At 39.1% G+C, this 12,022-nt stretch overlaps 1 pseudogene; it reads right to left on the bottom strand.

Annotated features, from left to right (window-relative positions):
• Positions 1–7,405: 7,405 nt before the first annotated feature.
• LOC102246328 lies at positions 7,406–7,645 on the bottom strand (annotated as a pseudogene).
• Between the last annotated feature and the right edge of the window lie 4,377 nt (positions 7,646–12,022).

Genomic DNA, 12,022 nt, shown 5'->3' with positions numbered 1-12,022 from the left:
GAAAGACAGTTGACCCACCCTAAGGAGAAAAAACCTTGCTCCACATTTGGAGTTTCTGAGGCCCATTAAGAGACAGAATAGAAATTAGTCTCCAGGCAGAAGCAATTGCACCAGCCCTGCTGAAAAAAATTCTCACACCTGTGGATGATTGCCTGAGGAATATTCAAGATGAATCTAATAAGACTGTAGGCAGAGGTGGTCTCTGGAGGCATTGAGTCTTTTCCTGATCTAATTAGTCAGAAATGGTTTTTGACACTGTCCTGCACTAGAGATTGAGAGGCATAGCAGATCTACCAAATACATAGTTACAAACTCAAAAAGGCAACCAAAATGAGGAGACAGAGAAACAACCCCCAAATGAAAGAACAAGAGATTCTTCAGAAGAAGAGATATGTGAACTGGAGATAAGAAATTTATCTGATATAGAGTTCAGAGTAATGATAGTAAAGATGTTCAGCAGCATGAGAAAAGATATAGTAACTATGAAAACAGAAATAAAGAAAGACATAACACAAATAAAGAATACATTGGAAGGAATACAGAGCAGGTTAGGGGAAGCTGAGGATGGAATCAGTGAGTTAGATGACTGAGTTGAAAAAAAGTCACTCAATCAGAGAACCAAAAAGAAAAAAAATTAAAAAACACATACAGGAAAACAGCTTAAGGCAGCTGTGGGGCAACATGAAATGTAACAATATTCGAATAGAAGACAGGCCAGAAGAGGCAGAAAGAGAGACAGGGATAGAGAACATGTTTGACGAAATAATGGCAGAAAACTTCCCTAACCAGGTAAAGGAAAAAGTCACACAAGTTCAGGAGGTACAGAGTGTCCCAACCAATAAGAATACAAATAGGCCAAGCCCCAGACACATCATAATTAAAATGCCAAAAATTAAAGACAAAGAGAGAATCTTAAAGGCAGCAAGAGAAAAGCAAACTGTTATTTACAAAGGAGTTTCAATAAGGCTGACACCTCATTTTCTATCAGAAACTCAACAGGCCAGAAGGGAATGGCATGAAGTACTCAAGGTAATGAAAAGCAAGGATCTAGAACCAATATTACTATATCTATCAAGGCTATCATTCAAAACAGATGGTAAAATAAAGAGAAAAAAAAAAAAAAAAAAAAAGGCTAAAGGAGTCCATCACCAAGCCAGCATTACAAGAAATGCTAAAGGGACTACTGTGAGGAGAGGAAATAAAGAGAGCACCTAGGCATACAGAATTAAAATGGCAATAATAAAGAACCCATCAATAATAACTTTAAATGTAAATGGATTACATGCTCCAATCAAAAGACATAGGGTAGCTGAGTGAATATAAAAACATGGCCCAACTATATAGTGTCTAAAAGAAACCCATCTCAGAACAAAATACTCACACAGGATGAGAGTGAAGGGATGGAAAAGAAAAAAAAATCTGAGTAGCAATACTCATATCTGAAAAAATAGAATTCAAAATGAAGGCCATCACAAGCGAGATGTAAGGTCAATACATAATACTAAAGGGATCAAACCAACAGGAGGATATAACCCTGGTAAACATATATAAACCGAATAGAGGATCATCTAAATATATTTTTTTAAAAACTTATAGAGGACTTAAAGGAGATATCAACAACAGCACAGTCATAGTAGGGGACTTTAACATCCCACTGACTTCACTGGATAGATCTTTCAGATAAAATTAACAAGGAAACAGTGACTCTAAACGACACACTGGATCAGATAGATTTAATTGACATTTATAGAACATTTCACCCCAAAGCTTCACAATATACATTCTTCTTAAGTGCACATGGGTCATTCACAAAGGCAGACCACATTTTAGGACACAAAGCAAGTCTCTACAAGTTTAAGAAGATTGAAATCATATCAAGCATCTTTTCAGATCAGAGTGGAATGAAATTAGAAATCAACTAAAGTAAAAAATAAACAAAAAACATGCAAACATATGGAAGCTAAATAGCATCTTATTAAACAATGAATGGGTTACCAATGATATCAAGACAGAAATCAAAAACTTTCTGGAAACAAATGAAAATTAACACATAAAAATCCAAAATCTCTGCGACACAGCAAAAGCAGTTCTGAAAGGGAAGTTCGTAGCACTTCAGGCCTACCTCAGAATAGAAGAAAAATTAATAATGAACTATTTAATCCTACTACTAAAAGAACTAGAAAAAGGACAAGAAAAGCCCAGAGTAAGTAGAAGGCAGGAAATAATAAAGATTAGAGCATAAATAAATGACATAGAAACTAAAAAAAAACAAAAAAAACCCACAATATTTTAATGAAAGCAAGAGCTGGTTTGTCCCAATTAATTATTTGCCTAGATTTAGTGGGACATACTCAGGTGACCAGGGGTCAGCAATAATGGCCTACCCCCTGGTACTTCAATGTCTACAGTTGAGCCGAACCGGAACACATGAACACACAAGGTTTATTTACCTATTCCTAGTGGGTCCTAAGCTCTGGCAAAGGCCACCCAGTGATGCACACTGAAAGACAGACAACAAAGACGGAGACAGACAGGCGGCTGCAGTTGGCTCAGGCTCGCACAGCAGAGCAGTCAGTCAGGGGCTCGTCTCATGGAGCGACATGGAGTCCTCCTTTTATCAGGCAGGAGACGTAGACTTAAGAAGGTCGGGTGCTTATATAGCTGGTAGTAAACAACTGTGTCTTATTGGTGTGGGCCAGATTGTGTGCCTTATGCTAGGAGCAGGGTGTTTACACTTTAAGGGCTTAGACTCGCAGCGGTTCTCAACCTGTGGCGGTCGAACGACCCTTTCAGAGGGGTCGCCTAAGACCATCCTGCATATCAGATATTTACATTACTATTCACAACAGTAGCAACATTACAGTTATGAAGTAGCAACGAAAATAATTTTATGGTTGGGTCACAACATGAGGAACTGTATTTAAAGGGCCAGAAGGTTGAGAACCACTGGCTTAGAGCGTTCACATCAAGATAGTGGGGTGTTCACCAATTTGGAAGTTACAGAATATTGGGGTCTCCACACAGCAAACATTTCACACAATAATCATTTCACACATTAGAGGGGTTTCCTTATGACCATAACATTATTATAACATGGTTCCTTGAAAGGATAAACAAGATTGATGAACCATTAACCAGACTCATCAAGAAATAAGAGAGAGGGCCAATAAATAAACTCAGAAACAAAAGTGGAGAAGTAACCACTCACACCACAGAAATAAGATTTGTAAGAAAATACTATGAATGACTATATGCCAACAAGCTGGACAATGTAGATGAAATGGACAAATTCCTAGAAAAAGCAATCTCCCACTGAATCAGGAAGAATAAAAAAAACCTGAATAGGCCAATAACGACTGAGGAAATAGAAGCAGTAATCAAAAAACTCCCACCAAACAAAAGCCCAGGTCCAGATGGCTTCACAGGGGAGTCATACCAAACATTCAAAGAAGAACTAACACATATACTCCTCAAACTATTCCAAAAATTCCAAGAGGAATGAACACTTCCAAGATCTTTTTATAAGGCCAGCATTATCCTAATTCCAAAACCAGATAAAGACACTACAAAGAAAGAGAATTACAGACAAATATCCCTGCTGAACATAGATGCTAAAATCCTCTACAATATATTAGCAAATCGGATCCATCAATATGTTAAAAAGATCATACACCATGACCAATTGGGGTTTATTTGATGGATGAAAGGCTGGTACAATATTCTTAAATCAATAAACATGATACATCACATAAACAAATTGAAAGACAAAAATTACATGATCCTAACAATAGACACAGAAATAGCATTCGACAAAATCCAACACTCGTTTTTTATAAAAACACTCAGCAAAGTGGGAATAGAGGGAGCATACCTCAACATGATAAGGGACATATATTACATACCTACAGTGAACATACTCAATGGGCAAAAACTAAAATAATTTCCCCTAAGAACAGGAACAAGACAGGAATGTCTGTTTTCACTACTCTTATTCAACATAGTACCTGAAGTTCTAGCCACAGTGATCAGACAAGAAGAAATAAAAGGCATCCAAATTAGAAAGGAGGAAGTGAAACTCTCATTATTTGCAGATTATTTGTACATAGACAACCCTAAAGACTCCACCAAAAACTACTAGACTTAATAAATGAATTTGGCGATTTAGCAGGATGCAAAATCAACAACCAAAAATCGATGTTTTTTTTATACACCAATAATTAATTCTCAGAAACAGAAACTCAACGAACAATCCAATTTACCATTGCAACAAAAATTAAGATACTTAGGAATAAACTTAACCAAGGAGGTAGAAGGCTTGTGTACAGAAAACTACAGAACGTTGAAAAAAAGAGTTATAAGTCGATATAAACAAGTGGAAGAATATACCATGTTCATGGATTAGTAGAATCAACATCACTAAAGTGTCCGTATTACCCAAAGCAATCTACAGATTCAATGCAATCCATATTAAAATATCAACAGTATATTTCTCAGATCTAGAACAAATAGTCCAAAAATTTATGTGGAACCAAAAAATACCCTTAATAGCTGCAGCAATCTTGAGAAAGAACGTTAAAGTTGGAGGAATCACAATACCAGATATCAAGTTATAGAACAAAGCCACTGTACTCAAAACAGCCTGGTACTGGCACAAGAACAGGCATATAGATTAGCGGAACAGAACAGAGACACCAGAAATAGACCCAAGCCATTACACTCAATTAATAATTGATAAAGGAGGCAAGAACATGCAATTGAGTCAAAAGAGTCTCTTCAATAAATTGTATTGGGAAAATTGGACAGATACATGCCAAAAAATGACAGTAGACCACCAACTTACACCATTCCCAAGAATAAACTCAAAATGGATAAAAAACTTAAATGAAAGTCAGGAATCCATAGCAACCCTAGAAGAAACCATAGGCAGCAAAATCTCAGACATCTCCCATAGCAATGTTTCTGGATACATCTCCTAGGGCAAAGGAAACTAAGAAGAAAATAAAGAAATGGACTACATCAAAATAAAAAGCTTCTGTACAGAAAAAGAAACCATCAACAAAATGAAAATGGGGCCCCCTGTATGGGAGAACATATTTGGCAATGATACATCTGATAAAGAGTTAATATCCAAAATATATAAGGAACTCATACAACTTAACAAAAGACAAAGAATCCAATGAAAAAATTGGTAAAGAGCCAAATAGACACTTCTCCAAAATGGACATACAGACGGCCAAGAGACATAGGGGAAAATGCTCAAAGTCAATGATAATCAGAGAGATGCAAATTAAAAGGACAATGAGGTATCATCTCACACCTGTCAGAATGGTTACCATCAACAAATCTATAAATGACAAGTGCTGGCAAGGTTGTGGAGAAAAGGGAACCCTAGTACACTGCTGATGGGAATGCAGACTGGTGCAGCCATTATGAAAAATAATATGGAGTTTCCTCAAAAAATTAAATATGGAACTGCCATTTGAACCCGTGATCCCACTTCTAAGAATATATCCTAAGAAACCTGAAACAACAATTTGATAGAATATATGCACACCTATGTCCATAGCTGCACAATTTACAATAGCTAAGATCTGGAAACAGCCCAAGTGCCCATCAGTAGATGAGTGGATAAAATACTATGCAGCAGTAAAAAAGAAGAATATCTTACCCTTTGAGACAGCATGTTGGGACCTGGAGAGTATTATGCCAAGTGGAATTAGTCATGCAAATAAAGACAAGTATCACATGATCTCACTGATATGTGGGATCTAATTAACAAAATAAACTGATGAATGGAGTGGATCCAGACACCTGGAAGTATTGAACAGGATGTGGAATCTTGCAGGGAAATGGGGGGGAGGGAGGGTTGGTGAGTGGGAAGTAATCAACCAAGAACTTTGTATGCGTATGTGCATGGCCCATGGCCACAGACAATGGGCCAGTGAGGGCCTGGGGCAGGCGGCAGGAGCAGGCTGGTGGGGGTCAATGGGAGATAAAGGGGACATATATGTAATACTTTGTACAATAAGAATATATATTTTCAATACAACATTGAAGGAGCACATATCAGGGAAATGTGCAAAGTGAGAACATCTCATTTCCCAAGGAGAAAGCACAGTGTGTTATACGGATTTTTCAAAGAAATAATATGCACAATAAATTCCTCTCACACACACCATCATGCCAAAGACTGTTAAACATGGATTCTTGCCCATTGAGGCACAGCAGGATAAAAATTATAGGATGTTTAACCAGGTGTCTCCAGGGCTGTCCACCACTGCTGTCAACCAAAATGTTCCAAACGGTTCCTCTCAGACTATTTGCATTAATGAATATGATGGTGTCATAACCCATGTGGGATTCTGTACTTGCCTTAATAAAAATTTATTGCCCCATGAATGATTAATGCTTAATCTGAATGTTTCTTAGTTTCTATATTACTGAGATACCACACAATGGAACTCATCTACATTTTATGTTGCTCTTTCCATCCCCATTAAAAATATAATTAATTGCTGCATCTGTTTTATTTTACTGAATTGCTCAATTTTTAAAAAAAACTAAATGTTAAAATTTATTCCATCTTAATGATTACAGATATTATAGGGCAGGGTGGGTAAATAAGGAAAATAAAGCAAATTCCTTTCTCCGCTAACAGTATTTTGGCACTTTCATGATATACAGGTTGAGTTAATTCATTGACTTAGGTTGAAAGCTGGCCATAGCAGCAAATCTTTGCAATTTAGGATCTTCCTCCATAACTTACTCTAAGGATCTTAATGACTGGACTACCCTATGAACTCTGAAATGGTGTTTGCTCTAACATTTTTGAAGCTTACACATCTTAATCTGAGATTTGATGCCTCTTGTTAAGGCAGGGAACTGTTAAAAGCTTTCTCCTGGCTAACCCAGTCCACCGTTGAGCAATCTTAACAGTTAAGTTACTATATAAAAATAAAACTGTTCCCAAGCATTGATTGAAATAGTTGTGCTGGGATCCCTTTTCAGAGCATTAGCTCCCTGAGAGAAAAGAGGTCCTAACCAGTTGCTTCCATGAACAATGACCCCAGTACAGTATATCTAATGTCCTTTGAGGCATAACTCAATCAGTCAGGCAACCATGATTATCCTCACAAGTTTATCAGTCTTTAGATACAAGATATATTTAAAGCTGATCCTAGATGAAGTATTGCCACAATAATCCCAAGAAATCATTCAGTTTTAGCACAGCGAGTTCCTACAAGATGTCAGAGCAAGTGAGAAATCATCCCAAAGTAAAAAGTGATGGTTCATCATCTTTTACAAATGAGAGGAAAACATCTACAAGGAAAATACATCCTCATGAAATTAATGGCTATCTTCACAGCCTTGACAAACCAGAGGCCTCAATTTCCTGATTTGAGGAGTCTGTTTTCAAGGTGACTGTCAAGGTCAAGAAGAGCTTTCAGGATTTTCTCTGCCATGGCCCATGAACTCCAGTCCTTCCATGGGAATCTCCTTCTCCTTTTTTACTTTCTGGCCACACTAGGTCAGTGCACAGGACCCCAGAGCTGTCCCCCTTGAGGAACTTCTCGGAAAACCAGCAATTAAAACACTGATCGTACTCGAACTTCATGTTGGTGCCTCCCTCCCCTATGCTGTTCATCCCTTTGCCCACTTTTAAATTGGATTGTCTTCCTTTTGTTGAGTTCTATGAGTGCTTTACATATTTTAGATATTGACCTTTTATCAGATGTATCATTGCCAAATATGTTCTCCCATACAGTGGGCTCCCTTTTCATTTTTCTGATAATTTCTTTTGCTGTGCAGAAGCTTTTTATTTTTATGTAGGTCCCATTTGTTTTCTCCTTAGTTTCCCTTGCCCTAAAAGATGTAGCCACAAAGAGATTGCTATGAGAGATGTCTGAGGTTATGCAACCTATGGTTTCTTCTAGGATTTTTATGGTTTTACAACATACATTTAAGGTTTTTATCCGTTTTGAGTTTATACTTGTGGATGGTGTAAGTTGGTGGTCTAGTTTCATTTTTTTGCATGTATCTGTCCAATTTTCCCAACACTATTTATTGAAAAGACAATCTTGGCTCCATTTTATGTTCTTGCCTCCATTGTCAAATATTAATTGAGCATAATGTCCTGGGCCAATTTCTGGGTTCTGTGTGCTGTTCCACTGGTCTACATGCCTGTTCGTGTGCCAGTACCAGGCTGTGTTGATTACAATGGTTTTGTAGTATAACTTGTTATCTGGGATTGTGATCCCTCCAACTTTGTTCCTCTTTCTCAAGATTGTTGTGATTATTCTGGGTCTTTTTTGGTTCTATGAAAATTTTTGAAGTATTTGTTTCAGATCTGTGAAATATGCTGTTGGTGTTTTAATGGGGAGTGCATTGAATCTATAGATTGCTTTGGGTAGTATGGATATTTTAATGATGTTATTTCATCAATCTATGAACATGGTATATTTTTTCACTTGTTTATATCTTCCTCTATCTCTTTTATCATTGTCCTATAGTTTTCTGAGTACAAGTATTTTACCTCCTCAGTTAAGTTTATTCCAAAGTATCTTTATTTTTTTGTTACAATGGTAAATAGAATTGATTGTTTAGTTTCTCTTTCTGAGAGCTCATTATTTGTGTACAAAAATTCCATCGATTTCTGGGTGTTAATTTTATATCCTGCTACATTGCCAAATTCATTTATTAAATATAGTAGTGTTTTGGTGAAGTCTTTAGGATTTTCTATGTACAATATCATGTCATCTGCAAATAATGACAGTTTTACTTCCTCCTTTCCAATTTGGATGCCTTTATTTCTTCTTCTTGTCTGATCACTGTGGCTAGGACTTCCAGTACTATATTGAATAGGAGTGGTAAAAGTGGACATTCCTGTCTTATTCCTGTTCTTAGGGGAAATGGTTTTAATTTTTGCCCATTGAGTATAATGTTGGCTGTAGGTTTGTCATATATAGCCTTTATTATGTTGAGATTTGATCCCTCTATTCCCATTTTTTCTGAGATTTTTCATCAAAAACGGTTGGATTTTTGTCCAATGCAAGTTGCCCTGGGGCCTTGGGGCAGCTGCTGTTTGTTAAGTTATTTTCAGATTACAAAGGGCCGGGCCTTTCACATGCAAAAGCCTCTGCGTATGGCTTGGGTGGGGCGGGGTCTCAGGGGATCAAAAGGGCGGGCCGAGCGAGCCAGCAGTATGGCTGCTCTCAGTCCTGCCTTCAGAGGTCCTGGCAATCGCCGCAAGTGCCTCTGAGAGAAAGCTGCCCTCAAGTTCCGACCAATGCCAGACAGTCCCGTTTCTCCCGTATGAGTCTGGGTCCCCAGAGACTCACCCGGAACTGGAGCTCAGAGCCTGAGACTCCCTCCTGATTAAAAAAGACAATCGTGTCCTCAGCTGCCAGCCCTCTCCACATACCCCTCCGCACCTTTGTATTTACTTCAGCACCACACCTTCTCTGAGTCTCGCTATGCTTTTCTCTTTCCTTCTAGTTGTAGAAATTCCACTCAGCCAGCCTTCCTGTGGTTCTGGATGATGTCCGTTATGTCTTTTAGTTGTATTTTTGAAGTGGTTGTGCAAGGCAGCAATCTCCGGTGTTTACCTATGCCGCCATCTTGGTTTCTCCTCCCAAGTTATACTTTATAAACAGCCTTGATGTGCTACACACGTGCAAAAGGTACACAAAGTGGTTAAACTACTTTGCCTTAGAAGTATATATTGGTGATCACTTAGTTAAATTATTTTATTTTTGTAAAATGAGAACTGATTGAACAAACCTTTCAAACAGACCCACCAGACGATAAATATCACCATATGTTTGATTCACAGTACATTTGGGCATAAAAACTTCAATTACAGCTTTGTGTTTAGTAAAAAAAACCTTTTCTTGTGTGCGTGTTTTCACTACAGATCCCTTGCTCTGGATTACATTTTGAAAACTGCCTATTACAGATAAAGCACCTTTCCAGGTACGCTTCTGAGAAACAGATGTATTTATGCACACAAAGGTGTGTGCACACGTTTTCACGCACAAATGTCCATATGATGCCTGCACCAGGCTCCCAGCACATGCCCACAGCGTGTGTGAGGCCGCGCACCCAGGTCCCGGCATAAACAGGCTGCCCCCAAACACGCTGGAGCCCCACTGGCCTCCCCAGCAAAGTTTTTTTTTTGAAATAGTTTTATTGGCTCATAAGACATTTACATATTAAAAAATACCCCAGAACACTATGCAGTATTAAATCACAATTACATTTTTTTTTTTACCAATTAAAACTACCCAGAATATACATTAAGGGAAAAAAAATCCTACAGAACTGAATTCTGAAATGACATTATGATTTAAATACTATGACAAAATAAATAATTCCTTATAACATTGATTCATTGCACAAAGCTGCCAGACACTTCCAAACGCATAACAATTGTAGAGTACAAATGAACGCAATTCAACATTACACATTTAGCTGAAGTAGCAGTGCCTCCACTTACGAAATCTCAAATTTCTGGCACAAAAAGTTGGGCTGTTTTAACTTTTACCAGGAAACCAACTTCACAATCCATTTACTCTCTTTCTGGCCATTCCTATTTTAAAAAAAAAAGAAGAAGAAGAAGAGGAAGAAAGAAAAGAAAGTAACATCCTTCTGCTGTCAGAGCCTCAAAAAGTCAGCATCTCCTCTGCTTGAAGAAATCCACAACTCTCCATTTTTCAGGCAGGTATTCCTGGTCCACAGGCTCGCTGTACATGGGGTTGTATTGAGGAGGAAACTGGTCTTGCAAGGCGTGTCAGGCCATAAAAACTGTGAACAATGCACTGCTCTGGGGGCGAGGGGGAGGTCATTATGGCTGGCCCCAGGACAGATTATCGGATATGGACTGGGGACCCCCAACACTTGGGGGCCTTCCTGTAAGCCCACAAAAGAGGGAGGAACCATATCTATTGGCAAGACAAAGACCCCAGAAGGTTATGAAAAGTGAAGCCCTCTGCGTGTTACTCACTCTGATTTGGAAATTATTCCCAGAGTCCACTAGTGTTAATAAACGGGGTTCCTCCCTTTCTCTAGGAAGCATCCACTAGTGTTAATAAACGGGGACCTGCCCTGACCAGCTTGGCTCAGTGGATACAGTGTCGGCCTGCGGACTGAAGGGTCCCAGGTTTGATTCCGGTCAAGGGCATGTACCTTGGTTGCAAGCACATCCCCAGTAGGGGGTGTGCAGGAGGCAGCTGATGGATGTTTCTCTCTCATCGATATTTCTAACTCTCTATCCCCCTCCCTTCCTCTCTGTAAAAAAAATCAATAAAGTATATATTAAAATATAAAAATAAATAAATAAATGGGGTCCCTCCCTTTCTCTAGGAAGTGTGCTTGGTATTTCTTTGGTCTTCTGCAACATTATTTGCAGCCCTTGCCATAGCCCATGTCCTTCATGAGCCGGGTTGGCGAGTTCTTCAGGTGCAGTGGGATGGGGGCAGAGGCCCCTGGTGGGTCCTCGGGCAGGCTTTGATGTTGTTGTAGGTGCTGTACACCTCAATAGACTTTGAGGTTCTGGCAAAATAGACTACACACTGGGCCAAAAGCACCTCACATTCGGGCATGCCTCTGAAGTGACAGTCCTTGTAGGTGGCCAGTGCTTGTGCTAATGTGGATGGGTCTGCCAGACCTATGTCTTCACTGGCAAACCTCATCAGCCTCTTTGCCACATACAGCGGGTCCTCTCCTCTTTCGAGCATGTGTGCCAGCCAGTAGAAGGAGGCGCTCGGGTCTGAACCCTGCATCAATTTATGAAGAGCAGAGATGCAGTTGTAGTGCTCTTCTCCTGCTCGGTCATATAAAATATGAGACTTCTGGAGGCCTTCACATCATTCTCAGTGATCAGAACTCTACTGGGAGAATATGCTTGCCCACTCTTCTTACAAAACATCTTCCGGGAGCTTAACCTGACCAGCACCACCAGCTGCAGTACATTCATTCCAATTTGGACTCCCCAGCAAAGTTAACTGGCGTCACTACACCGGCT

Source organism: Myotis brandtii, unplaced genomic scaffold (genome assembly GCF_000412655.1).
Source record: "Myotis brandtii unplaced genomic scaffold, ASM41265v1 scaffold219, whole genome shotgun sequence".
In the NCBI taxonomy this organism is placed as follows: Eukaryota; Metazoa; Chordata; class Mammalia; order Chiroptera; family Vespertilionidae; genus Myotis; species Myotis brandtii.
Note: the sequence above shows the minus strand (reverse complement) of the source record. Positions and strands in the feature narration are given on the sequence as shown.